The sequence below is a fragment of the Anas acuta genome, chromosome 4 (assembly GCF_963932015.1).
Source record: "Anas acuta chromosome 4, bAnaAcu1.1, whole genome shotgun sequence".
NCBI classification, from domain to species: domain Eukaryota; kingdom Metazoa; phylum Chordata; class Aves; order Anseriformes; family Anatidae; genus Anas; species Anas acuta.
The window spans coordinates 71646226-71672038 of NC_088982.1; the positions used below are offsets into that span (position 1 = coordinate 71646226).

The 25813-nt window shown below is 42.1% G+C and overlaps 1 protein-coding gene and 2 long non-coding RNA genes across 5 annotated transcripts in view; 1 reads left to right on the forward strand and 2 right to left on the reverse strand.

Annotated features, from left to right (window-relative positions):
• Positions 1-25813, reverse strand: part of ETNPPL (ethanolamine-phosphate phospho-lyase) — a 397476-nt gene that overhangs the window by 234758 nt on the left and 136905 nt on the right. The window lies entirely within an intron of this gene.
• On the reverse strand, positions 9846-15741 carry LOC137856495 (uncharacterized). Its single transcript, XR_011096528.1, has 4 exons — positions 14806-15741; positions 11824-12927; positions 10560-11469; positions 9846-10464 (listed from the first exon to the last, which is right to left on the reverse strand). It is a non-coding gene; the product is annotated as an uncharacterized lncRNA (long non-coding RNA).
• LOC137856494 (uncharacterized) overlaps positions 11324-25813 on the forward strand; it is an 82845-nt gene continuing 68355 nt past the window's right edge. For all 3 annotated transcript variants that reach the window (XR_011096525.1, XR_011096524.1, XR_011096527.1), the window contains exons 1-2: positions 11324-11461; positions 24997-25128. This is a non-coding gene — a long non-coding RNA (uncharacterized lncRNA). The remainder of the gene's footprint in view (positions 11462-24996; positions 25129-25813) is intronic.

Below are 25813 nucleotides of genomic sequence, written 5' to 3' on the forward strand. Positions count from 1 at the left end.
CCCATGGTCCTACCTCACAGCAAATGCACCATTCTCCACAAGCCAAGCGGGAAGCTAGGATAGTTTATCTACCTTGTTCTAGCCAAGGCTTTGATTTTAACAGGAAATTCCACTGGAAGGAGGAATATCTTACCAAACAGGCAATTTTACAACTTATAATGTGAGAATCTTCCTACTTCTAGGAGTTTGTGGTGAAATGCCCAGGGCTGTTGAGCTGCAAAGGATGCCTGGGTGCTGCGGGCCGGAGCACGGGCACGGCACGACTCCATCGCTGCCCTGATGCCTAAGTTTTTGTCCAGTGGAAATCAGGGGGTATCAGACCGACTGTGTGCACCCAAGGCCATCAGCATCCAAGAGAAAATGCGTGGCTGTAGCTGGGAAGTGGTCTCAGCATCCCCAGTTCAGACAGACCCACCCAGACCAGAGTTGGACTGATTTTATTATACCATCCTTGGCAGAGCCTTCTGGATGTAGGAAGGAAGCACTCACTGATCCTGGAGCATGAAATACGAGCACAGTTGGGGGTTTTTCTCTTCCTACTGCTTCTGCTTGGAGCCAAAGCAGCATTGTCCTAACTCATAATTTATGGCCGTTCTTTTTAGCAATAAATAAAAAAAAAACATGGTAAGAAGCTTTCCGGCATCATTTCTTCAAGTTTTCTTTCTCTTAATGCAGTCAAATGATTCATAATTAGAAAGAGTGGCATACTTTGCTCACTCTGTTCTGGTTATACAGAAACTCATTAAGCACCATGCATCCAAGTGCACTGTTTTATGTAAACAAGACCTCTGAGAGAGAGATAGATGTCTGATAAAGATGAAAAGAAAAACAGACTAATACCAGGCCACATTAATAATGACCACGTCATGCTCTTAAAAAAAAAAAAAAAAAGCCAAAAAAAATGTAATCTGCTGTGCAATTATTGCACGTTTCCCTGCAGGATGGGGGCAAGGTAAAGAGCAGAGATGTAGACAGAAGGGCCAGCATCAGATCTGAGATCCAAATGATTTAATTGCAGCTGGATTTGAAACCTTGCATGATTTTTCTTCCGTGAGGAAACAGGACGGTCTCTGTTGTGCTCTCGAATTCTCAGGACTGGTATCGGATAAATGTGGTTGTGTTAACACTGGACGCTTCTAAGCTAATGAAGTTGACAGAATTTGTCCTGCTACATGTAGGTAGGATTTAAATTATCCACGTATTTAGCTGTAGCTTTTGATATTATAATGTAGTTAAACCAAATGGATAGTTCAAGTTAAACACTCTTCTTCTGCCTGTATCCCCTGGCTACTTAAAGTAGCCAGCACTCATGACCTTAAACACCTCTAGGTTTTATAGTTATCCATAGCTAGTTTTATAGTATATACAATTAAATATTATAAATATGTACTTATGTATATAAATATAGATGATGTGTATACCTTTTTCCCAGTGCAAGGCAGTTTGGGGCTTGAGCAGTTTGAGATTTGAGATAGGGGAAATAATACGTGATTTCCACGACACGACTTCCAAAGTCAGGAAATTTAACCTAAACGTCACTAACAGCAGTTTGTATGAGCCACATAAAGCACCGCGAAGGTCAGGCACTTGCACTGTGACTAGACAAACACGCCAGCAGTATGAGAGCTTGGGTTTTCACCGGGATGATTTACAAGCCCAGTTTCCATAAATATTTGAAGTACCGCATGTATAGGAACTGTGCCATCTTAACTTTTTCCGTAGATAATCTTACGGACTCAGTGAAGTATAGGCTCCTGCCATGACTTTCACTGACAGCAGCTCTTCTGCATAACCTAATAAGCCTGATTGCCACCAGCACTGCAGCAAACGGCTCGGCCTCTTTGCAACCAAACTCTTCAAGATGTTTTCTGAATAAACTGCTGGCTTCTCTGCTGCATTTCCGACGGAGTTAGTGCCTGTTGCTGATGCTGCGTGTTCATGATTAAGACTTGCTAGAGCTCAGTCTTTAAATACAGATCTTGTACTCCTCAAAACGACAGTTTTGAGAGCAAATGGGCTGTTAAAATAAAGGTGCGCTGAGTATGACCAGAACTGAACATATGATGGATTTTGGTCTGTCCCTATCAGAGCAAAGAGGCTCTGTGAATGTAGTCGAGCTTTCTCTCTTCAGGTTGTAGATAGGCTCTTTTCTATTAATTAAGGTTTGGACAGTCCCTGCAGGAGTGGCTACAATGCTCTTGTCTATTGAAATATTTTCAGCTGGAACTCTGTCCACTCTTTCTGCATTTCTGTGGTCAGCGATGAATTGGTTACAGCAGTGACAAATTATTTTTTTTCTGTAGGACAGAAAAAGTGTCTGCTTAACCCCTGGAGATAGAAGGGTCCAAACTCCCTAAAGATTCAGTTTCAAGAGTCCTCTGCCTTTTCAGGGCTCCACTGTTTTCAGTTTGCTTCTTGGAACAGGTATTTAAAAACTGCCCTGTAATCCAATTGTAGATGGGAATCGTAGCAGCAGAAGGCTTACCTGTAGCCCATGCATTTTCTGCTATTGAAGATGCGTGAGCAATAGATTCAGCTGCTGTGGAAATGTACCAATAAAAAAAAAAAAAACAAATAACAAAAACCAAAACATAACAGAGAAGCTCTCCACTGCTGCCTCTGAAGGACACTCAGGGAGAGCATGAGCTGTTGCTGGAGTGTTACCTTGAACAGGTTGAGCAGAGATAAGATAAAATTGGCTTAGTAGAAAAGCATTGTGCTGGTGGTAAATGGCTGGTGGACAGTTCTGCTTTGCAGATAAAAAGTCTCTTGGTTAGCACTTGCTAAGCTTATACATAAAACCATGTATTTTCTAGCAGCTGGCCTGCAAAATCAGATGTCAAACGAGGTTCTTCCTGTCACTTCCAAGAAGTCTGACTCAACTGAGGAATGCACCAGGTGAGCACACTGAGTGCCGGTCAGCCACTTCCCTCTCCCAGTGAGCCATCTGCCAAATTCCTCAAGTGGCTGGAAGCCGTGAGAGTTGTATCTTGGAGAGCCAAGGAAGGGGAAGCAGTGGATGCAGTTCACCAGCAGAGGATGATTGTGGTCTCTCATGGCAAAAGCAGGGATGGAGATCATAAAACCAGAGAAACTTAGCAGTAGTGGCCTCTGTGCTCCCTGCTAACTCACCTCCTTCTACAGCCACAGGTTTGGATTGGCACGGGGGTTACAGGACTGCTTAGCTTTGCTCCTGGCCATATGACTGATTGCCAGCCTGAGAGTGCCCTTGATCTGCTTGCAAACTACACGTACCTCAAAAAGCAGAGCTTGGCTATTCTTGCACTAATCTACATCTGTGCTTACGAGACTCATAATGGTGGAGTCACCTCAAAGGAGACAAACTAAGCCAATGCTCAGTGTGTTTGAAAATCCCCCTTAGCCCCTGGTGTATTCACTTCTCACTGCTCTAAAATATAACTGACCTCCGAGGTTTTCCATGCCTTTTTTTTTTTCTTTTATATTTTTATTCTTCTCCTTTCCCATGTTCCCATATTTCTACCTCTATGCTGATTTTTGTATCAGTGATGTACGGCTTTTGGTCTAAGCTTTATATGTTGGATCGTGAGGAATCTTCTTCTTCTTATTATTGTTTAATTGACTGTCCATGACCTAGATGTTTTGGAGGGAAATCTACTGACAAATTAGACATAACAAAGGTATTATACAGAGATGATGGATGGCTGTTATCTCACTGCAATGCTATTATAGAACATAATAGTGAGATCATCAATTTCCTCTGCAGATATAGTCAAGCGGGTTGCTAGAAAGGTGGTGAATTAAGTATCCAACTCCTGGTTGAAACTGGAAAGACAAAGTTTTTTATTACTATTTTATTTTTATTTTTATTATTATTGTTATTTGTAAAGATTGAGACAACTTGAAGTAAGCAAAGTGCTATTTAATGGAAGAATTCAAGTGGGCCGTGTGCTTTTCTTAAGCCTCTCAGAGGGTTTTCTTCAATCAGAAGTGAACTAAAAGTAAGAAATGCTGCATGCCCATAAGATCCAACCACTATGGAGTTAACCATGAATTGATTTTATGCTAAACTGTGTTACATCCCAAACCAGCAGCAGAATTCAAAACCACTTCTACAATGGGAAGCATTAATGCAGCTGCTGAATGGGATTTTTCCTCTCTCCATGGTTGGAGTGTGGTGTACGTTTCAAAAGGCAGGGGCTCTACTTTCACCAAACAAATTGTCATTTTGTTTGCAAGTTTGAAGGCCAGAAAAATCAATTAAGACAGAAAGGCAAACAGGTCATGCCGAGGCAGCAGGATGGCTCTCCATACGTCCTGGGAAGCACTCGCACAAATCGCGTGGCAGCAGAAATGCACCGGTGACAGCTTTTATAGCAGCCTGCTTCCCTTACCCCAGCCCCACTCTGCTGAAACAGCCGACTTCTTCCACCCAGCACGCTAAAATCCGAAGGCCGTTGTACGCCTGCCAGGTCTGTTGCCGATAATCTTAGATTTTAAACTCGGAACGGGAGAGCGGAGGATAATTGGTCAATTTGTAGCCAGGAGGTGGTACTTGTTTGAGATCCATGCAGATTGCGCTTCTCTCCACCAGTGCAAAAACCCCAACAAATGATCTGAGAGAGCAACCGGCACTGGGGCGAGCGTGCGCGCCTGCTTGTGTGCATGTGGTGTGCCTGGTAGGGTTTTCTACCCCCTCTTGCAAAGCACAGGCCTTAATGAGTTCCAGGGGGACAGTGGCTTGTCAATCACAATATACTTTTCAAGTAATAGTCATCTCTGCCCCATCACAGAACCACAAGGCATGAAATAATTAGAAAGCCCAGAGTAACTGCTCTGTTTTACAAGAGTAAAATCCTTGTGTGGATCATTTACATAAACTTGTCACTTCCCATTACAGCTCTAATGCAAGCTGGGTAATAATCATGGGACCAGAGGAGGGGAGGTCAAGGTATGATGCTCCTCCATGTTCGAAGCACAAGGTACGCATGTGCCCGGCTTTCCATCCCCCACTGAATTAATGTAAAGTATCTTTTATTTTCCATTAAATAAGAACTATTCATGCTGCTATGGTAGCAGACCATGTGCAGCCTCCTCTTCTTAAGAGAGAAAAAAGGCTTTTGCGTCAAGCCATTGTTAGGGGAGAATTCACTTTGAGGAGCATTTCAAAGCTGATCCGATTGGGGAAGGAATAATGTTAAATATTTGGTATGAAATATTTATAAGACGCGCACACGAACATCTGACAAAGTAGCTCGGAAAATTTCACATTCTCCTCTTTGACAATTTTAGCTCTTTCCCTGCGAATGAGGGGGTGAAGGGAAGGTGTGCGCGGAGCGAGCGCTGTGGAGGTGGGTAAAAGCACCCAAACACACGCACACGTAGGCGCAGAGGCAGACACACTTGCGTACAAACGCTTGAATGGGTTGATGGGATTTAAGGCAATCTGCATCTGAATGCTGCTCTCCAAACATGGCAGCAATAAGGGCTTGCCGAAGTCCGTTTTAATAATTGTGACCGGGAAAGCTCTGTGCTAATGCCTATGGCGAGGGGCATCCATGGAGTAACAGAGGTGATTGCTGCTATTTTCCAGCAACCATTTTGTTGGTGTTCTTCACAACTGTCAGAGGGCATCATCTGCATTTCTGCCACAAGAAAACAAGCCTCTGCCTTTTGCACGGATTGACTTTCCGCGCATGCATCCCTTCGTTCATGCGCTTTTATTTGAGAAAACGAACTCAATTAAAAATAAGCAAAGAGCAGATATGCTTATAGGCAACCAGAACTGCAATTTTTTTTTAACCTTTTCATCTCTTTCAGATGAAACAAGGCAAAATCTTTTTTTTTTTCTTTTTTTTTTTCTTTTTTTTTTCTCCAAGGGTCTGAGAGAGGTTTCAGAAAAATGGGTTATCACCTCATTCTCAGTCCTTGTGACAAGAGATAAAGAGAGAATGTAATGGCTCCCTCCTTATGGCAGTCACACTGAAATGCACGGGATGGCATATATTAAATAACCAGAATAAAGGAAACCATGTGATTTGCTTTCCTTGTAAGGGGATCTAATAGCTCTCTCTTAGAAACCTGATTTCCTTCGCCTTTGTTTTTTGCCATCTCTCTTCTTTGTCCGCCCCACTTCTCCCTCTGCCTACCCCACACAAGAGCTGTAGGCTGTCGTTATTCTCTGCTGCGATGTCTTTCTGGTTTAGGCTGTAAACAAGTTGGAGCAAAACCTTTCTGTCTGTCTCTAAAGATCCTTTTTACGCATGCAGCGCTATACATCCACAGCGCCACGGAATTAATAGCAATGTTCCTGGTGAACGAAAAGGCCTTATATTTCTCTTCCTTTGGGCTGGGGATTCACTCGCACTTGAAAAATTGCTAGATCAAATGCCCCAGGCAGGCTCCGTGCATTGTACAACATGTTTTTAAGTGAGCAGGCTGCTCAATAGCAAGGCAGCATCCTTTACCCTCATCTGCCAGCTTTTGTCTTTGAGTGGAAGTGTGGGGCCTGGTGAGAGGTAGGATATGAACTGTGTCCAGACTCTGTTCCTTATCTCTGAGATCACCAAGAGGGAGAGCATTGTTGATGGATTTAAATCAGCTTTTTCCCCCCTTGCGCACAACAAAAGTCTAAATCCCTTTTCAGGCCAGATTGCTCCATTTCGCTGCATGGGCTAGGCAGATTGGAAACATGTTTGTCACTCAGCTTTTCTCCCAACCTAATCAGTAGACACTGGGGTGGTGGTGCTCAGTGTATCACCCTTTAATCTATGGAGTCGGCCCTTAAAAGCTGCTGCTGCTGTTGCTGCTATGTGTGAGCTGCTTCTGTCTTTCATTTCCGAAGACAGATATAAAAATAATGTTAACCACCAGCGTAAGCAGAGGCTTTAGCAGGGATTTGAATCTAAAATGTGGTACTTAACACAGGCCAACTTGATTTGGTCCAACAGAGCTGAACCCCTTATTCTCTTATAATAAAGTGTGTCATATATGGAGGGGCTTTCAGCGGGATTTACTGCCTCTGTGTTTTAGTCCTGCTGCTCAATAGGCCTAAATGGTGAATAACCACAGGCCACAGCGAGCAGTGGCTGGAAAAAAAGTGGCTCAGCAGACCTGCCTGCAGGTTTCAAAGGTCTCTCTGGTAACACCACAAGCTCACCGATGCCTTTGGCTTTGCTGAAGCTCAATCCGTAGCATGCAAACATCACCCATGCCCGATACAGCAGCCCTAAAGGGACGAATGGCTGCAGCAAGCAGGTGTAAAGAAGCGGGTTAGCGCTCGTGAGTTTGCAGAGGTCAGCGGGATGCTGAGAGGGAGAGTTATGTGATAGATGTGTTGAAAGATTGTAAAAGCTTTAAAAGAATACAGACTCTTAAGGGCAGCGCTGCCGCTCTGTTTACCCACAAACAGGTCTGCATCTGCACGCAAACATACACACCTACCACCAAAACGCACTGTGATAAACCCTCTGATGTCCTTCAAGGGGATCTGAAGTGTTTTGTGCTGTTAAAGGAACTGCATCCGCCAGTCCCAGTTCCTTTATGTCCTGTATGGCCCATGCAACGTGGGAAAAAGGAATGCAAAAAAAGGGTACTTGGGAAGCAAGGGTGGTTCGGAAATTCAGCCCAAGTGTTCAAACTCAACACTTTGCTGTCAGGAAGGGCTGGGTGGGGGAAATCAGATTATTTTCCAGGAACCCATTGAGTTTATTGACACATGGGGTGGCAGGCGTGCTGGCTGTCCTGCTGGTCTGCCTTCCAGAGTCCCACCAACCTGCCTCTGGGGATGCCAGCTCCAACTTTCCTAGAGCCCCGACTTTCCTGAAGGGACAGGGCACTTGCATTTTTCTCCTCTTTTCATCATTTCAAATACAAAAGAATTTTGACTGAAAAGTTCAATTTTCAGCAAGCTCAACTTTGGTCTTTATAGTCTTTGTAAACTACGGCCAGTTGTTTTATGCACGTGCCAAGAAACTCCTTTTAGTTATAGTGAAAAAGGACAGTGAGGATAATGTCAGTCATCTTCCAGAAACCTTCCTTTGTTTCCAGGAAAGGACACATACTTCAAGACTCTCCATATTCTCTCTCCTTCTAGAGAGACGGAGGACCACAAAACAGAGCATAAAAAGGCAAATTTTCCTATGGTTGTCCTGGTAGGGATTGTACCAATCTTATTCCTGTCAGAATTAATAAATGAGCACGTTTTCAGCACCTTTCATTATCCAAGTATAAAACTTCTAATTAAATGAGATGGACATTGTCAGTACCTATGGCAAGAACCTTTGGCCCAGTTATGAATAAGGAATGCTTTATAATTTTTTTTTTTTTGAAGATGCCATTCAGGTGGGTGAATCTAGAAGTGGGGGATGAGGATTTCGGTGTCTTGCCAAATTGGTCAACAGCAGAGAGTCACCGAGACAGATCCTAGGTAGGGACTCTGAAAAGCAGGTGTGAGAGGGCATGATGAAGATGTCAAAAATAAGAGACAAAACGTGAAGGGGTAGCCCATAGCTCTTGAAAAAATTAAGAACTTTCCTTTTTTTTTTCCAACATTACAGGTGAAATCCTGGACACAGCGTGCAAGCCTGCCTGGCTGATGGGACGGAGGCTTAACCCAGTGCCCTGGTGAACCACTTGAAGGCAATACATACGGGGACTGCATAAGTCTGAGAACCTGGTGCTGCTGGTAGGAAACAGGTGAGTTCCTAGCTGATCTCCCTCTTTCAAAGCAAAATACAAACACACACACACATATATGCACATATTTTTATATATTTGTAGCCAATTTAATTAAATGAAATTCCTTACAAGCTGGGACTGAACAAGACAAGATTGAATCAATAACTGCTTTTTTTTTTCTTTTTTTTTTTTTTCAATTCCCGTGTTCAAACATAAGTCCCTAAGAAAGAAGGGCTGGATATTCCAACACAGGAAAGTGTTGGCTTTTCAAACTGATTGTTTACAAAAGGTTTTAGTTAAATCACCTCATTGATTAACAAAGACTAGGGCTATGCCTCTGTGAACCACTGTTACTACACGTTAGTTGGTGGCTAAATGGGAAAAATTAAAGAGATTCAGTTGAGTTTAACTAAAAGTTAACTTCAGTGGGGTAGTATTTTTTTTCCACTGGATTTTTCTCATTCAGCACGAAATAGCATCAAATGTATGTTTCGTTTTATGCCGCTTTCAAGGAGAGGAAATGACAAAATAGATGTAAATGCTTTCCTGCAAGAACCCAGTGATTATGGCATTTATTTTGTATGTGGGAGGCCACAGTTAAATTCCTTCCTCAGCTTGAGGACATTTAAATCATTATCACTCAGATATTGGGGCTTTTGTTTAGGTGGAGGAGAGAGACGTTCTTAATTCCTCTTGTTCTGCTTTTACTGGGATAATACTTGAAATATTTTGGAGGCCATGGAGGGAATCATTTTGTGTCTTAGTGCACTCACCTCGGACAAATGAGGTCTGTGTTACGCTGACTACTTAATCTGAGTGTAAGCTTCTCCTGAAGCAGGGACCGCAATCCTTGCCTGCATCCCCCATGACTCGCCTAACCATTCAGTGATGAAGTTGTTTTGCGCACTGTCTGAGCCCTAATGAATGATTTATTCTATGTAAAGTAGAGCAGCTTCAGCAGGAGAGACGGAGACAGCCTGACCCTAGGCCCCAGGCTGACAGCCTGGCAGATGGGTTAATACCCCGGTGTGCACTGGCTCAGGCAAAGGAGGAGATGGGTCCCAGATCTGCCACAGCCCAGCTGAATGCCTGAGTGACATCTCTCTGGTTACTCTGGAAGACTTTTAAATCTAGCAACAATTTATTTTTTTTCCCTTCCCCAGACAAAGATAAAAACGTTGCCCTGATGTTTAAAGTAGCTGTGGGAAGATAAGAAACCACATTTAGCTGAAAACCCTTTTGCCCAGTTCTTTCCTTGACATCCCAGTTGCAGCTACGACTTGAAAAAAGTGATAGATAACTGATGGTTACCTTGATTACTCTGTTGGTTTCATGCTTTAGAAAGGGAAACAGAACTTTAGTAAGACCTTAGGACTGCTTGCCAGATCAAACAGGGTTTTAAAAAAAAATGCAACCAGAAAATGTGTATAGAAGACAAAAGGCATATAAGCTTTCCTACTACAAGAGCACTTTTTTTTTTTCTTTATTTCCTTTGTTTCTTGTTCCCTGGGCTGAATCCTGGGGCAGAGCTACGAGAGGCGGTGCCAGTAGCCTGAAATTACTGATGGAAACATTTTTATTCAAAGAAAAACATCTCAAAACCAATACCTATAGACTGGTATAGTTTCCTTCTGTCTGGAGATTGAAGGGGATGCTGGACAAAGCACCTAAGGTGTGATAAGTGCAATCCCGTGTAGTCAGAAGGATTACTTCGATGATGAGAAGGACTTTCTCACTTTTTTGTCTCATTTCTTTTTTGACTGGAACTTTGAACTGTTTTATTCCTTTTCTTTCCTTCTTCTTGTCCTTGAATGAAAAGCAATGGAAGTCAGATGAATTTTGTCACTTTTTCCCAGCATTTGCAGTATAAGACTTCCCTCTGCTCTCCCATTAATGCTTACTCCGCTTTCTTCTCAAAGCATTGGTCTGTTCCAGAGCCACTGTTATCAAAAGATTCCCTAGCTGAGAACGATGCCAAAATAAACTGCTTCAGGTCCCACCTCCCAAGACTCTCAGGAATCCCAGCAGAGACTGATGAGTTAGATTTGGCACTCATTGTATATTTTAAATATATTCTTTTTCCCCTCCGGGTCATGGATATTTAGACAGATGTGTTTAGAGACTTGTTAAAATTAAGGGAATGACAAGGTTAGCTCACTTTGTGTTATCTAAGTGACCAAAAAAAGTGTCCTTGCCACAGCAAGCAAGCAAGACATCAGGGTCCAGCTGTTCTAGAGTGTGGTGGAGTTTGCTTTGTTCTTTCTGTTATTAACTGGAACCATTCAGTAAAGGTGTTAAGACTCCTATTACCTCAATTTTTGTATCATCATTCCCTTCTGACAACGCTTTGTACCTTTATATTGCCTAAAATGCAAAAACCTGAGACTGAATTGGGCACCTGATACCATCAAACACCTGTGAAAATCCCACCCTTAATGACTGCACCTTCATCTTGGTGCTTCTGCTGGAAGCAAAGCTTTTTTCCTAAGCAGAGGTGTGACTCTCACTGCTGCGACTGCCAGAGAAGGAAAGCCTTTTAATTGAAGCATTACACCTGAATGACTGTTATCCCTGCAGGAAAAAAAGGAAAAATTAAAAATCCCCACAACTTACGGGACCAACAAATAACTAATGAGTCTGTCTACTAAGGAGCAGCAAGAAAAGCATGTCACCTTGTCTTGTTTGGTTTGGCAGAGCTGGGACGCTCTTAAGAGATGAAGCTGCTCCAACTTGCCTCCCCTTCTTCCAGAGCTGTGCAGCCTCTGCTGCCAAAAGCACTCTTCCTTCGCAGCACACGCGGCAGGTAAGTGTCTGCCAAATGACAAAATGCAAACCTCCTAACAAGCAGCTGAGGGTAGGGTGGAGATTCCAGATAGAGACAAATCTATGTCCCTCAGGAGATCTGGAGCAAACTGATCGGTATAAGAAGTATTTCACTGCTAATTAAGTCTTGATCCTTTGGCTTCACTTAAAACAGTTTGAGAGTATATCAAGTTTGAGAGCAGGTGCTGACTAGTTTGAAAGCACTGGTCCATCAGATCAGGTAAGGGTTTTATATACAGAGATTCCCTTAAAAGGGAGACTGTAACTTGCTAAGTGATAGATATACCCAGGCCCTTTCAAGTATAATGCATTATTGACAGAGTTATAATGCTTCTGACTTACTTTTATTCCCCTGAACACTTGCAAAATTCCCCTCTGCTCTGAAAGAGCCTCCTCTGTCTCAAATTCTGTCCTCTTCACTTGCGTGTGTGGAATGAATGCCGAAGGAGGCATAGCCAGGTGCAGCTCAGAAATCCCAGGAGTATTCACTCCTGCTCTTCCTGCCTTGGTTTGGAACCCAAATCTGAACAGGGAAATCTGATTGTAGAGGAGATGACACCTCCATTCTGTCTTCAGACCTTTCCAAGGTTAGGAGCAGAATGCCTCACAGGTTGAGCATGTAGTACCTCCTCTCCCCAGGTGCCACAATTTTTAGAGGAATGGTCACTTTTTATTAGTAGCTCTTAGTTTCCATGGCTGATCAGAATGAAAAAAGGCCTAGGAAATGTGTAAGTGAAAAATAATTAGCTGCATATGCAGTGGGGAGCTGAACTAGAGAGGTCATTAAAAATTTGGGTTATGTTTTTCTGTATCTGAGAAACTTCTTTCTTAATGATCTCTGCGCTGCAGAAAACAACAAAGCAGGTTAGAATAAATAAAAAGCTGTAACATGCCTCCTTACTGATAGGGCTGCCTGAGGACAGAATGCAGAACGGCACAGACTTACAACAGCTTGCAGTGCGACCAGCTCCAATTGTTTCCAGTCATAAGTTGCCTGCAAAAATCATAGTTGAAAGATATATTTTTCTCATAATTTGCTTTCTGAAATTTGGGTCTCTAAGGTTCACTTTTTAAGAGATTCTTCCTAGTGTCATAACACTGCATTCGTGTGGCCAAAAGGGTTCTGTGCCTAGCTCATCAGCTGAAGATAGAAAACTATTTGCAAGTATACCAGCTATTTTTTTTATTATTCCTTGTTGCGTTGTTAGTGTTCTGGAAGTTAGTAGGCACTCTTTAAAATTTCTGGTATGCCTTCAAATTTCTGCTGCTCGTACTGATATTAGAACCTGTTAAGGTACTGGTGACCAATACTGGTAGATGGATTTTCATTGTGGCAAGGTTTTAAGTCAGATCTTCCCTCAGCTGCAGTCGTGGTGGTATGATTTCCAGCTTGCTTCCAGCCTCCTGGAATTTGGCAGACAGCCGACAGGTGGAATGTTCCTTGCTCTGGAAAGACAAAAGAAGTGCAGGGATGTTTTCTCCCACTATCATGCCTTGCCACGAGAAATCTTTGCCTGGATTTCTCTGTCCCTTGTACTGCTGTGGAGACACCTGAACACTTCATGAGTTTTTTTTTTTTTTTTTTACACGACAGACTCCTGACCAGTTAACATGAGGCTAGAGGGCCGAGTTTGTGTCTAAAATAACAGTGCTGTATAGATCTAACTGGAGGCAAAATTTCACCCTGAAAGAGATCAACAAACATAGTCCAATGTGCCTTGTACCAGTCAGCATATCTGTGTTCTTCAAGCTCCACTAGTAATGTGTCATTCACCCTAACCGCTTGTGTTGATTTTGGAATGAGGTCTCTTGGTGCCTGTGCTTGTAGTCATAGCTCTTTACTACCTGAATCAAGAAGAATCTTCCTGATTGGGCAGAAGTGGTAAAAGGAGTTCATTTTCTACTGGCAAATCTGCTATAAGCTATCCATTAATGAGTTGTGACACCTATACCTGCTGACAAGCATTCTACCGAGCTTAAGCATCAGAATTAAACACAATTTCCCAGTAATGTTGTGGGAACAAGACGTGGTTCAAGTGTACTGTGCCAGAAATTACAACCTATCTCCAGAACATCCCTGTTTAGGTCACAGAAAAACATGGCATCCACAGAGGTCCATTGTTGGACAGTATCTCTGATACAAAACCGTGTGGATTCCTGAAGAAATTGGTCCAAAATAGTTTACAGGGTGAAGAACCTGTGGAAGACTCCTGAGAGCCAATTTCATCTGGACCACAACTCTGCAGGCCCTATGTGACTGAGTGAATTAACCCACTGTTTTCAGCAGGGAAAAAGAAAAGGGAGTAGGAAGTCTTAGTAAATTATGCAAAACATCCAGCAACACTAGGCCACCAGTTGTGGTTGCTATACCTTTCATTTGCTCTTAATTTGGAACATTGGCAGATTGTTAACGACATGATCCCAGAAGCAGAACTTGGGAAGGAAACAAGAACCTAGGGTTCTTGTTGTGGCTCTGCAGTTAAATATTATGTTTGTGATGTTTGTTTTTAATCCTACTGTAGTTCCTTCCTTCTCCAGCAGTGAGAAGAGAAGCTGCTCAACTTTTTTTCTCTGTGGGTTTGGTTTTGGGATGGAAGTAAATGAGGTGAGGCTGCAGCCAGGGAAAGTGCACCTTCCAACCCAGCTGCTTTGAGGGAGGGCCCAACTTAATAGACTATTTCTAGCTGCAGAGCAGCCTTATGTCTTTCCCCGAAGCCCTTTTTGCCAAGGGAAACTAGTAGGAGAGGTCACAGAGCAAGAGAGAGGCCTGATGCCAACTTGTAGAAACATAAAGTGTACGTGGGTGAGGAGGTCTGCATCTCATATGTAACGGCAGAAATGTGGAAAGCGATTTGGCAAGCCCCGTGAAGGCATTTTCTAAGCATGGTAAGTAATGTACCCTTTCAGCACTATTGCCATACACCAGGTAATCTATGTTGCCCTGTAGAGTCTAGAATCTCATGTGTATGAAAATAAATCATACATCCAAATTCATGTTAGAGGTCAATATGCCTTTCTCAGCCAATAGTGCCTGAGGTTTTTGATGTTGATCAGGATGTGGATAATTTTCCTGTGAAGTCGGAAGAATTGCAAGCTGCTCTTCAGGTGCCAAGAAATAATATTTAAACTGTGGTTGTTCTTATTCCTCAAAAGTTTCAACATATCTTTTGAAGCTGATGTGTTGGAGGAAGCAAGCAAAAATCAGGTCACTTCTTCTGCAGTTCCTTCCTCAAAAGAGAAGAATCCCCACGTTGGTGTACATCAGGTTTTGGGGGAACCAAACAAGGCTGATAGAAGAGTTAAAGCAGTTAGCACCGTACCCACCTCTGTCTTCCGGCCTCTCTCTGGGATAAATATCCAGCACCTCCAAGATGTGGCAAATGTCCAATTGCTTGTGAGGCCACGGCCCCACATCTGAGCTTGGAGCTACCAACTGGCAGTGGCAGCAGCCCTGCACTGTCCGGGTGGTTACAACCAGCGTCTTTGAAGTTCTGCCCTTCAGCTATCTCCTATTGCACGCAGCTTGTGATACATGAGTCTGTGTCCTGCAGCTGTCACCATTTAAGTCAGCAGGCATTTGAAGCAATGCTGGCCACCCCAGGGAAAAGGACAAGAGTTGAATAAAGTGTTCATCTTCAATTAAACCATTGGGATGCCAGCGCTGAGTGTGATTCCCTGCAACTTTCTCCTCTGAGCCTTGTAATAGGAAAGAACAGAGGCAGCTGTCAAGGTCTGCTAGTTAGTACAGGTTTGAACCAAAGGGGGGGGGGATCAGTAATGGTGTCAACTGGTTTGTACGTGGGGCAAGCTGACTTCTTAGGCAGTGGTTTCAGGAAGCTCCTGCTCCCCTTTACACTGGTGCCTTCAGTTTGAAACTGTGCTGCCGACTATGTTAGAGCAAGCCAGCAAGATAATGCCCAGGCAGCAAAACCAGCAAAGGGGGCTTAAAAAGTTTCCTTGAGGTGAGTCAAATTCAGCTCGAGTCTAAGGGCAGTTCCTACTGAAGCCAGATCCAAAACTGCTGCTGAAGTCGGGTTGAAACCAGTGGTCCAGATCTTCATCTTGCGTACAGTATCTGGGTTGCTTTCAGCAGGAAAGACTTACTCACACAAAGAATAAGCAAGAGGAAAATATGACCCACCTGGCTGCTGAACCCATTTAAGCCTGGCCTGACTTAGACTAAGCATTTTTTTTTTTTGGTCGTTCTTGCATATCAAAATGCCTGCCTGTTTTGAGCCACAACAAAAGCGGTAACAACAGACTTTGACACCTGTGTTTCCTCCAGCTGTGAGTCTCGTCTTTTTTTCTGCAAACCGCTTTATCTGCTTCAGAATGAGGGGAGAGTTCTCAGAATTACAAACGCCGCTCTGCAACAAATGGGCTCATCGTTTGCTTTATCGGAAGAAGCGTGTGCTTCTGGCTCTTATTTGTCGGTTTCCATGAACTTTACATGCTGCAGGGTATACCCCTGACTTACGGAGTGAGTTTGATACAAATTGCATAACAAAATAATTTACGGCACAGGCTCACATGTTTAAATCCTCGGTTATGTTCTTAAGGATCTGACTTTTTCTCCCCCTTGCCAGCTGTCCTCCCTTAGTGACTAGTGCTGATAACAGCCCTGCTGAGAAACCAAATGGCAGAAAGCAAATTGCCTTTTTTTTTTTTTTTTTTTTTTTTTAAAAAAAAAAGGAGGAGAGTGGGGTTGTTGAGTAAAGAAACAAAAAGGAAAAGGGGGTCAGAAAAAGTTATTCTCAATTTCAAACTCCTGTTAAGCATGAGTTACTAACCTGGCAATCTGTGATAAGACTGGAATTGTTGCCATTGAAATGAGTGGAAAATATTGTTGTCATTCACAGCAGAAGAGCAGCAAAGGAATTTATGGTATGAAAGTTGTCTGTCTTCTAGTGCATCTGCATACACCATGTGCTGGGCCACTTGGCAGGCCAGGAGATTACATAAAAAAAATCTTGGAAAGTCTGCTGTCTTTGTTTAACATATCAGAAACACTGTTCTTCCATAACCCGAACAGCAGCTCTGTACTACAATTTTTAATACAGGGTAAGGACTAAACCCAGCAGAAACAGAAGCCGTCTTGCTTCCATTTCATGAACTTCCAAAAGGACGCTGAGCACAGAATCAAAAAAATATGGTGGGCAGTAGCATGAGAGTAACTTCTGACCTGCACCTTACTTGATATAACGTCGTTAACAAGTAGACAACCCAAATAAAATCATAGCATATGGGCTTCACATGCTGTACCACAGCAGGAAAAATAGTATAGGTGGAAGAAAAGTCATTCAAGGCTCCAGGGATCATAGCCAGGGAGTCGGAACATGGGATATAGTTGAAATCTCTTGGACAGCATTGAAAATCTTACCCTTAGTTTCAGTGAACCAAATTTAGGTCAGCCTGATCCACCTCCTTCCCCTCGGTGGGTCTAAGAGAGGAATTCTGTCTGGGTAGATGCGTCTCCCAACCTAGATAATTAATTATATTCATTTATTTTAATTTAATTAAAACAGGAATAATTTTACATCACAAATTAGTTGTCACTGTTTTATTTTTTTTTTTAGTGTTCACATTTATGTCAGCTGGAAAGATCAGATAGACTCATTCATTTCCCTTTTTGCTCGTAGTTGTTTTTCAGTCCCCTTCCTGTTCGAGTTCTTATGCAACGCTAAGTTTTGCTTTATATTTAAGCTTTACCGTACGTTTTCAACAAGGTTATTTAAACTGTGTCTGATCCCGCAAGTTTCTCTTCTGTAGTTTGTGGTCTCCTGGACTTCCCCCCGACCCCTTTTTTTTGTTTTGTTTTCGTAATTTTTCAGTAACTTCAAATGTGGAAAAGGGTTCACGGTTCTTGTTAGCATTTTTCACTTGGGAGATGTCTGACCTTCAGTACACCATTTTATAGCCCCAACCACCCCCAAAAATAAATATGAACAGAGAGCAGGTGATTAAATATGGAGAACTGCTGTATCATCATTTGGGGGATTAATAGGCAGCTTGTTACTCGTTTAAGCCAGTCCTTAAAAGCCTTTGTTCAAGTGTACAAAAAGGGTAACCCTCTATTCTGTAGTTTGACCAAAAAAAACCACCCCAGACTTAACAAATACACTTAGTTTACACTGGCATGTTTGTGCACAAGTAATAAAAATCTCATTCCTGACCTGGTTTCATCTTCTCGTCCCTTTATACTTTGCTATATAGAGTACAGAATAGATACCAGGCTCAAAAATACTTTTGTAGAGGCTTCATCATCTTTACATGACTGTTTATTAGATGGTTCTTCTCACAATGAACAGTAAGAATTAACTCATCAAAAGATATCAAGAGAAAGTTATTTGCATAAAGGATACTGGATGCATTAGAGCATCAGATAAGCTAATATTTTTAGAAAACATTAGCTCCTGTATATTGAAAAACATGGTAACATTTTTTGTCAGTCCCAGAGAACCTACCTGATTTCATGTACTCTGTGATAGTATTGCACGTACTTTTATAAGCTATACAGAGGGAGCTTAATTCCTCTTTAATCACATTTTTTCACCATCTGAAAAATAATGCTGTCTTCATATAGAATCCTCTGGAACAGGATCTGGGAAATATCTACTATTCTGTTTGTTTATTTTTACCATTGAATCAAAACATTATTGTCTTTTTATAGACCTCTTCACCAACATAATCAAAACACATACAAAAATCTTTGCTTTATAGGTGATGAAAGCAACTTTTTACAGAAGCATATGAGCTTTCGTCTCATTTGAATTTTGTAGCACTTTTCTATAAGGACAGAGTCTTTGTGAAATATGTTACGAAAAAAAGGGGATTTTCTGCCTGAGCTGTTTTCTTTCAGGGCTAGCTCAGATATATTGGTCTATGAAGATATCTATTGCAAAATGCTGGTTTAGCATATGTTTCTGGCTTCTCAGCTGGTCTGGCCATCTCTAATGGGCAGTTGGATTGAGAGTTGTGCCTCTGGGTCTGTCATGAGGCTTGGCTGGTGCTGGACGTTCTGAGAATTGGCACAACGTACTTTCACACGCTGCAAAAGTAATATCTTGTGCTAATCCCTCATGGCATTTACATATTACACAAGACCCTCTTTATAGAAGAAAAACCCAACATTTTCCCATGACCATAGTTAATGTACTGTAAATCTGTGAACTGTTGGATCTGTGAGCCACATCTCAGGATACTTTGTCCTCCAGAAAAAGACTTGATGCACCGGGATGCTTTGTATCAGAGAGGAAAGCTCTGGTCTGGTTAAAACATTAGTTCTAGGTTTGAGAAGTCTGAGTTAAAATCTATGCCCATCTATTGACTGATGTGTTTCTAATTGTTAGGGCTCTACATAAATACAACCCCCAGACAGATCCTCTTGTGATAGACACCCAGTTCCTGAATTTTAGAACATCTGTCCTGTCTCAGTCTAGGGGTTCATTGAGTCCACTCTCCACGTGTCTATAAGTAGATGCACAGGGAAGACTAAAGACAAAGAAACAAGGAAAGGAACATAATTCCTCCAAATATTCTCCCAGTTCCCAACATTTTTGGCTTGGGAGATTTCACAAATGTGACTTTTTTTCCCCCTTTTTCTGTTTTGTAACCCTAAATGACTCTCTCTCCAAGGTCTTGTACAGGTTCTTTGTCAGCCCATGTAAACTTTTGCCACTCACAATATCCTTTCTCAAGAGCTCTGTAGCACACACAACATTTATTTCTCTTTTATTTTTCTTGAGCCTCACTCTTGCAAATTTCATTTGGTGCCGCCCAGCTCTCATACGGGAAGAAATCGGCAAACAGTCAATTTTTATCTACCTTTTTGAAGACACCCTTTAATTTACTGCCCTCTGCCATGTGTCGCCTGCCTGGACTGTCTCTTTTCTAGGCTGACAAGTCCCTGCCTGCTCAGCTGTCCCTTTAGTGGAAACTATTGCATAAGATGGTGGCTCTAATGCTTTTTCACTAGTGGGGATCTTGACAGAAGATTTTCCAGTAGACTTGTGTCTCTGCGTGTGCATGTGCACATATTTATATTTACATGTAGAATATAAATATATTTACATTTATATATATAAAATACACCGAAGGTTTAAGAGAACAGTATGCAAAACAAGAATAATATAGGATACTTTTTCTAGGATAAATATAAATAGGATATTTATTCTTTAACTGTAATTCAAGCAGGAGAACAGGAAAAATAGCCATTACCTTGTAAAGGGTCTTGTATCATTCTCCTTTGTGTCCTCTTTTTGCAGCTCAGCCTGACCTACCACATGCCCATTTCTGCAAGAGTGTGAGAGGCCAGCAAAGTGTCCACTGAGGGCAACTGCACAGCCAAGCAAATGCCCAGGAACCCTATCATGCATTTATTGAACTTGTCTTTCAACATAGTCTACTTTCTTCAATCCTTTAGAAGAGAAGGAAGGCTGAATCTTGCAGTTAGGGAATAACTTCTCACCACACACCTCACAAATGAAATCACAGGTCAGGCAGGGTGTCAGGGCCTTCTGGCTTTCTCCTGCATGCTGATTGTGCCCTCACACTGAGTGCATTGTATCAGTCTCTGTGACTTTGGGGACCACTGGAGAAATCCCCACTGAAGGCTAGGGTGCAAGACACGACATCCTTGTGGTGCTGGTCTTGGTGCTAGTACACGCATGTCCATGCTTTGTGTCCAAGGAAAATAAAACTTGGGAAGAATTTACAGGGGCTCTGGAGATGTACAGTGGTAATGCTGTCCTCATGGTGGAAGCCACCATAATTCCTCACTTGGGCTCATCCTTGTTACCCTTGTCTGAGTATTGAACCTATCATTTTTGCAATGAAGTGGTAGCGATGCACAGGGTATAAGGAGTGTTGAGCAAACCATGGATTTATCCAGTGACACAATGGTCTTCTTTGCTACGAACTGTGTAAGTTCCTAATATATGATTTATTTATTTTTCTGACTGCTCCCGAGTGTTGAATTGATATTTAGAAAGCTAGTCAGTCCACAGTAGTTGCAACCCAAGCAGAAGGAAGCTAGACCCAGAGTGGGCAATTGGATAGAACATAACCTAGTGCACTTCAATGGAGCAAATGGCTGCCTGTTCTTTAATATGTAAATTATGTTTTGACAGATAATTTTGCTTGCATCTCTGTCGAACTCATGTAAATTAATAAAGCATTTATTAGCTGGATTTTGCTAGGAAGAGGTTGTGCACATGGAAAGATCTATTAAGAGAAGGAGCAACAGCATAGTGATGAAGCAGACAGAAATGGGGCTGATGTAGAATTATGGGAAGAATACAGCTCATGTGAGGATTAGAGTAAGTCCTTGGTCAGCAGCTAGTAGAGAAAGTCCTGTCACAGCTGGAGAAAGTCTTCTGAATATCCAGTGCCTCGGCTGCTTAAATATTTTGGTAACAGGGCACCAGATGAACATAAGTGCTAGTGAGATTATTTGATTATTTTCTTTGTCTCTTTTCTTCTGAAGTTCTCATTTTTATCCTAGTTCCCACTCCTGCACCAAGACTGGTATGTCTGTGGGCTGCCTAAACCTGATGTGGCCATCAGCAGAAATGAGGCCCTATCCTTCAAGAGCATGAAGTTCTTTGAGCTCAGGTTAAACTCAAGGAAGATCTAAGGAAAATTGTTGGTCTGAAATTGTACACCGTTCCCCCAAAAGTACAGTGATTTCCCAACCTATACCCTGAACCTTCGAGATAAAGAATCGCAAGATGACTTTATATTCCTTCTGAAGCACTGTGTTGACCAGATTTGGGTTACAGGCAGGGTAGAAATAACCGTCGCAGATGCAACTGCTCCACAGCTCTTTGCACTCCTTCATAGCAGAACAGATTGGGGGAGCAGATCACATGGATTCTTCTCATCTACTTTGGTGAAAAGTTTCTGAGCTTAGCTCAAACCAACTGCTTTGCTTTAGACAGAGATGGATCCGCTCTTACGGCTCTGATGGAGAGAGGCAATACATCTCCAGCAGAAGAGCACTAGCAAATTAGAGGGCTAACTAATGATGCGCGTGTTTGCCCGTGGCCTTGGTCAGCGTGTATGGTTCATCTACACACAGAGTTGCTGTGGAAGTAACCCAGGCTTTCACAGCAATGTTTCTTTGCTCCCTGGTCATGGCAGTCCTCTTCTTAAGAGCCTTGAGCAGAAAAGCATCAAGACAGTGAGATCCTGACTTTGACTGATGCTTCTGAGCTGGTTTTTGTCAAACACAACCTTAAGCCCAAAGCCAGGAGTGTTTTTCAAACCAGAGAGGTCTCTCTGAGAAGTAAAGTTCCTCTATACTAAACTAGAGATTTGTTTTCTGGTAAAAATGCATTCTGGAAATGCAGAATGGCAATTTTACCTCTCTCTTAAAATCTTGTCCTTAGTCAGGGTAGGAATGACTTCAGCTAAGGAACGCGTCCTCTCACAATGCTTGACTAAAAGTACGTAAAAATACACGCCAGTGTGTTTTTTATCTCCTTCTGCTTTAGTTTAACAATAACCCAGCATATGACTCCCTTAGCTGGCAGACTGCTTACATGAAGTCTGCCATTTCTATTGCTGACACATCTCTTACTTTTTACTCCTCCAGACTGGAGCATATTTAATTAAACTTTGCAACTTCAGTATGAAGTTTAGGAAAAAATAAAGATAGTGTTCGTGGGGAGAAAAAGGAATTCTTTTAAAGTCAGATTCATTAACTACTAGGCTATTAGAGTGAGGGTCACTTTGCCCAGACTGAAATAACTGGATCTCCCTAATTGCTTTTTTTTTTGGAATTATTTCTTTATTTCAAACATGTTATGCTTGTTAGTGATTTAATATGGCTGGAAGCACAGATTAATTATACCTGGCAGCTAATTGTAGGAAAGTTAAGGTGATCGATGTTTATGCTGTTTTTTTTTTTTGTTTTTTATGTCTACCTTTAGTTTACATACTTGGATTGGTTCCCTCCCAATCATGAATAAATATTTACTGCTTATATGTTCCCATGCAAATTGGATTAATTTTAGCATATTCATGGAAAAAGAAGATCACTGCCTATCCTCAATATTAAGTCAGCTGAACAAGCAAAGTTGTTATGTTATTTTTTCCCCCTGCTTAAGTAGTGAATGAACTAGATAAAAAATTCAGCCCGTGTTTGCTGATCTCAAATGGTTTGGGGGCATCCAGCATATTTGGATGGATGGAGGTAAAGGTAATCAAAGAACTGCCCAGGGAAGTGACTCTTCCTGGGGCCCTAACCTTGAAGAATTTCATTTAAGTACTGCTCAGCTAAATGGGATGGTAATTGGATAAACAGGGTGGTAAATGTTTGATTTTGGATATGGGCAGAACTCAGCACATTCCTGTAGGTTTTTCTCTTTATAGCATGTCATGCAGCCTTCAGATCCTCTCTGTCACCACTCAACTTTGCATCCTGTGGTGTAAATGTGCCACAACTTTCATGCCATAGACTCTCTCCCCACTTCGCTAGCTGCCATTTCAGATGTGAAGCAAGGAAGCGGTGCTGAGGACCTTTAAGAGGAGATGGGGAGTAACTTTTCGTACGTTCCCAGCATTTTGTGCCATGTTCCACTCCCTATGTGCTGACTCTAGGCATTGGACAACTGATCCCATGTGATATTGATTATCTTCTCCTAGCCAGGAGGGAGCTCATTCGCAGTGCTGCATCCTGATGCCCTCTGAATTTGAAGTTTCCAGGGGATTGCTTCTCTTTTTCCAGTTCTCCTAACAATATGGGTGGGTCATCCCTTACTGAAAACTGCATAGTTGAGAAATCCTCATCTGTGCATTTGTCAGCTGAACTGAATTGTGGAATAAGCCTTGAAGTGAAAGGCCTTTTTAGTCAGAGATGTGACCCTTTCAGTTTTTTTGGCAGATTGATCGGTTGTAGGAATGCTATTCCTTTTGAGACAGCAAGTTGCTGAGGGCTTGTGCATTGTTCTTGTGCCATAATACAGTATCAGGAACAGGCTGAAAACAAAGGCACAGGATTCAGGCAATGCTATAGCGTGAGAGCCATTAACCAGTGCTGTAAGCTCTGCAGTGTAGAGGCTCCAGAAGTTTTTCACACAGAAATCTGTTCAGACCGGGAAAGACACCATCTAGTAACAACTTTTGGATGTCGAGCACTTTGACAACAAGACACTATGCACAGGAGCTTTATGGGCCTAATTCTGGGCATCGGGGCTTAAAAATCTTAGCCAGAATGCTGAAAATACCAGGATTTTACATCATCAGTCAGACTTACCACCTCAATGACTACAACAGTTGGATATAAACTGTATTTACTTCCTTCCTGACGTCTTAGAGGATGGATCTCTAGGCCAGTGGGAGAAAGAAAAGAAACAGATTGAGGTTTTTGTTTTGAGTTCCTCAGACTTGATCTTTGACACCACCAAATTAATAGCAACACACAGCAGAAGTTCAGCTCTCCTCCTCCAACTGGGGGACGTGCTGCTGGAGTCCTAGAGATTAGGAAGATAGGATACAGCCTGAATGATGTCGTGCAACTCAGCAATGAAATGGTCACTGTATCATCACTGCCAGCTTCCTCAAGCCCCAAAATAATAAATCTGGCATCTCTCTGGGTGCATGTGAGTAACCTGTGCATATGTACGTGACCAATGCCTGTTCAGCTACCCCAGTGTGTCCTGGACACGCCAGATTCACCATGCGTGCACTCCAGGAGGCTCGAGTGCCTCCTGTGATGTCTATGCCTCTGAACTCCTGGGATGCATAAGACACTTCTGTGATATGGAGTCGATTTTTGCATGGTTGGTGGCCGTTTGTCTGGGATTTCCAGATGTTCCAGCTGCTAATTGTCTGGAAATCTGGTGGAATACTGCCCAAAGCAGTTGAGTTGGCAGGCTGGAGATGTCTTTTACATGTCTAATTAATGTAGTGTGCATGTAAAATGTCTTCCTGTGCAAAGACAACCAGGAAAGAAAAGTATGAGTTACTAACAGAGGCAACTAAAGTAGAACCTCAGTTCTTTGTGAGTCTCTTATTGGCCTTTATTTTCACATTTCTTATACAAATTCTACCAATATGCAATAACAAATATTCAGCAAGTGTGTGTACTTGTATTTACATGATATGCTTCAGGTTTTTAATATTTATCGTGTGCATTTCCAATGTGGTTGCTGCCTTGGCACCATCACGATCCTTGTCCTTTTGGAGACATGTAAACTTTGTCTTGAGAGGCCTTGTGGCCACTCCTTACCTCAGGCTGAACAGACTGAGAAAATCTATCACAAACATGATGGAGAGCAGTCTACACATTTTTTTTCTGAGGCTGCTTCTCCTAGAAGAAGTTTTTAGATCACACACTAAGGATGCAGCATTATATCCGTGTGCTGTTTACAAAGGGTGATTGAAAGCTGCTGCTTAGTAGTTTTTTTTGTTTTTTCTTTTTCAGTTTTCTGCCTTTTTTTGCAACTTTGAATTTGGAGGCCTATGGTGACTAGAGTAGTTACTCTGTCCATTTCTTTTTCTGTTGTGTACTAGGTGACAGCTTAGTGATGACCTGAAAGAACACAGAAAATCCTCACTGATTACCTTTGCAAGTGACACAAGACTGGAAGAACTGAAGATTATGAAGAGGCCAGCAGCAGAGAGCTTTCTGCCTGAATTGATAAGGTAGGAGAAAGTTAATGATTTGAATGTACATACAATAAGGAAAGGAAGAAGCATGAGGGGACAAATATTAAGACTATGATGACAGAATAGGAGACTGTTCTGGGAAACCGTGAAGTACAACCAAGTACAGAACCTGGTTGAAATTTTCTACATAGACAGTAGAAAACAACTTCCTTGTGTAACACCATCCATTTAACTTAAATTCCTTTTAAGATGTTAACCATTGTTGGAGTTATGAACAAGGAAACCTAAAGTGCAAACAGGGAATGTCGTAGCAAATATAACTGGGAATTCTCTGCGGCAAGGACTGGGATGGTTATTGATGATGTCTTTTGTTTGTAGGCCATTATGAGATTCTGACATTTAGAAAAGAGAAAAGGTGAATCAACCCTACCCTACCACCCAAAACTCTCAAAGTGGCACTGCAAGGTGGTGATTAGTCTGCCATTATAGATCTACTTTTTCCATTATTTGTAGTAGCAAAGAATTTAATTTAGGATTTCAAGTTTAAAAAAAAAGTAAATGGAGTGAAATTCCTCTAAAAGGCAATCTAACCAGAGTTTTCTGGATGTTTCCCAATTTTATTATATTACCACATGCTCAGCGTGTCTTATTTTGGAGTCTAGAATAAAAGTCTCTTTTGAAAAACCTAGAATTTCAGACAATTTCCATAGTTGCAAGAATG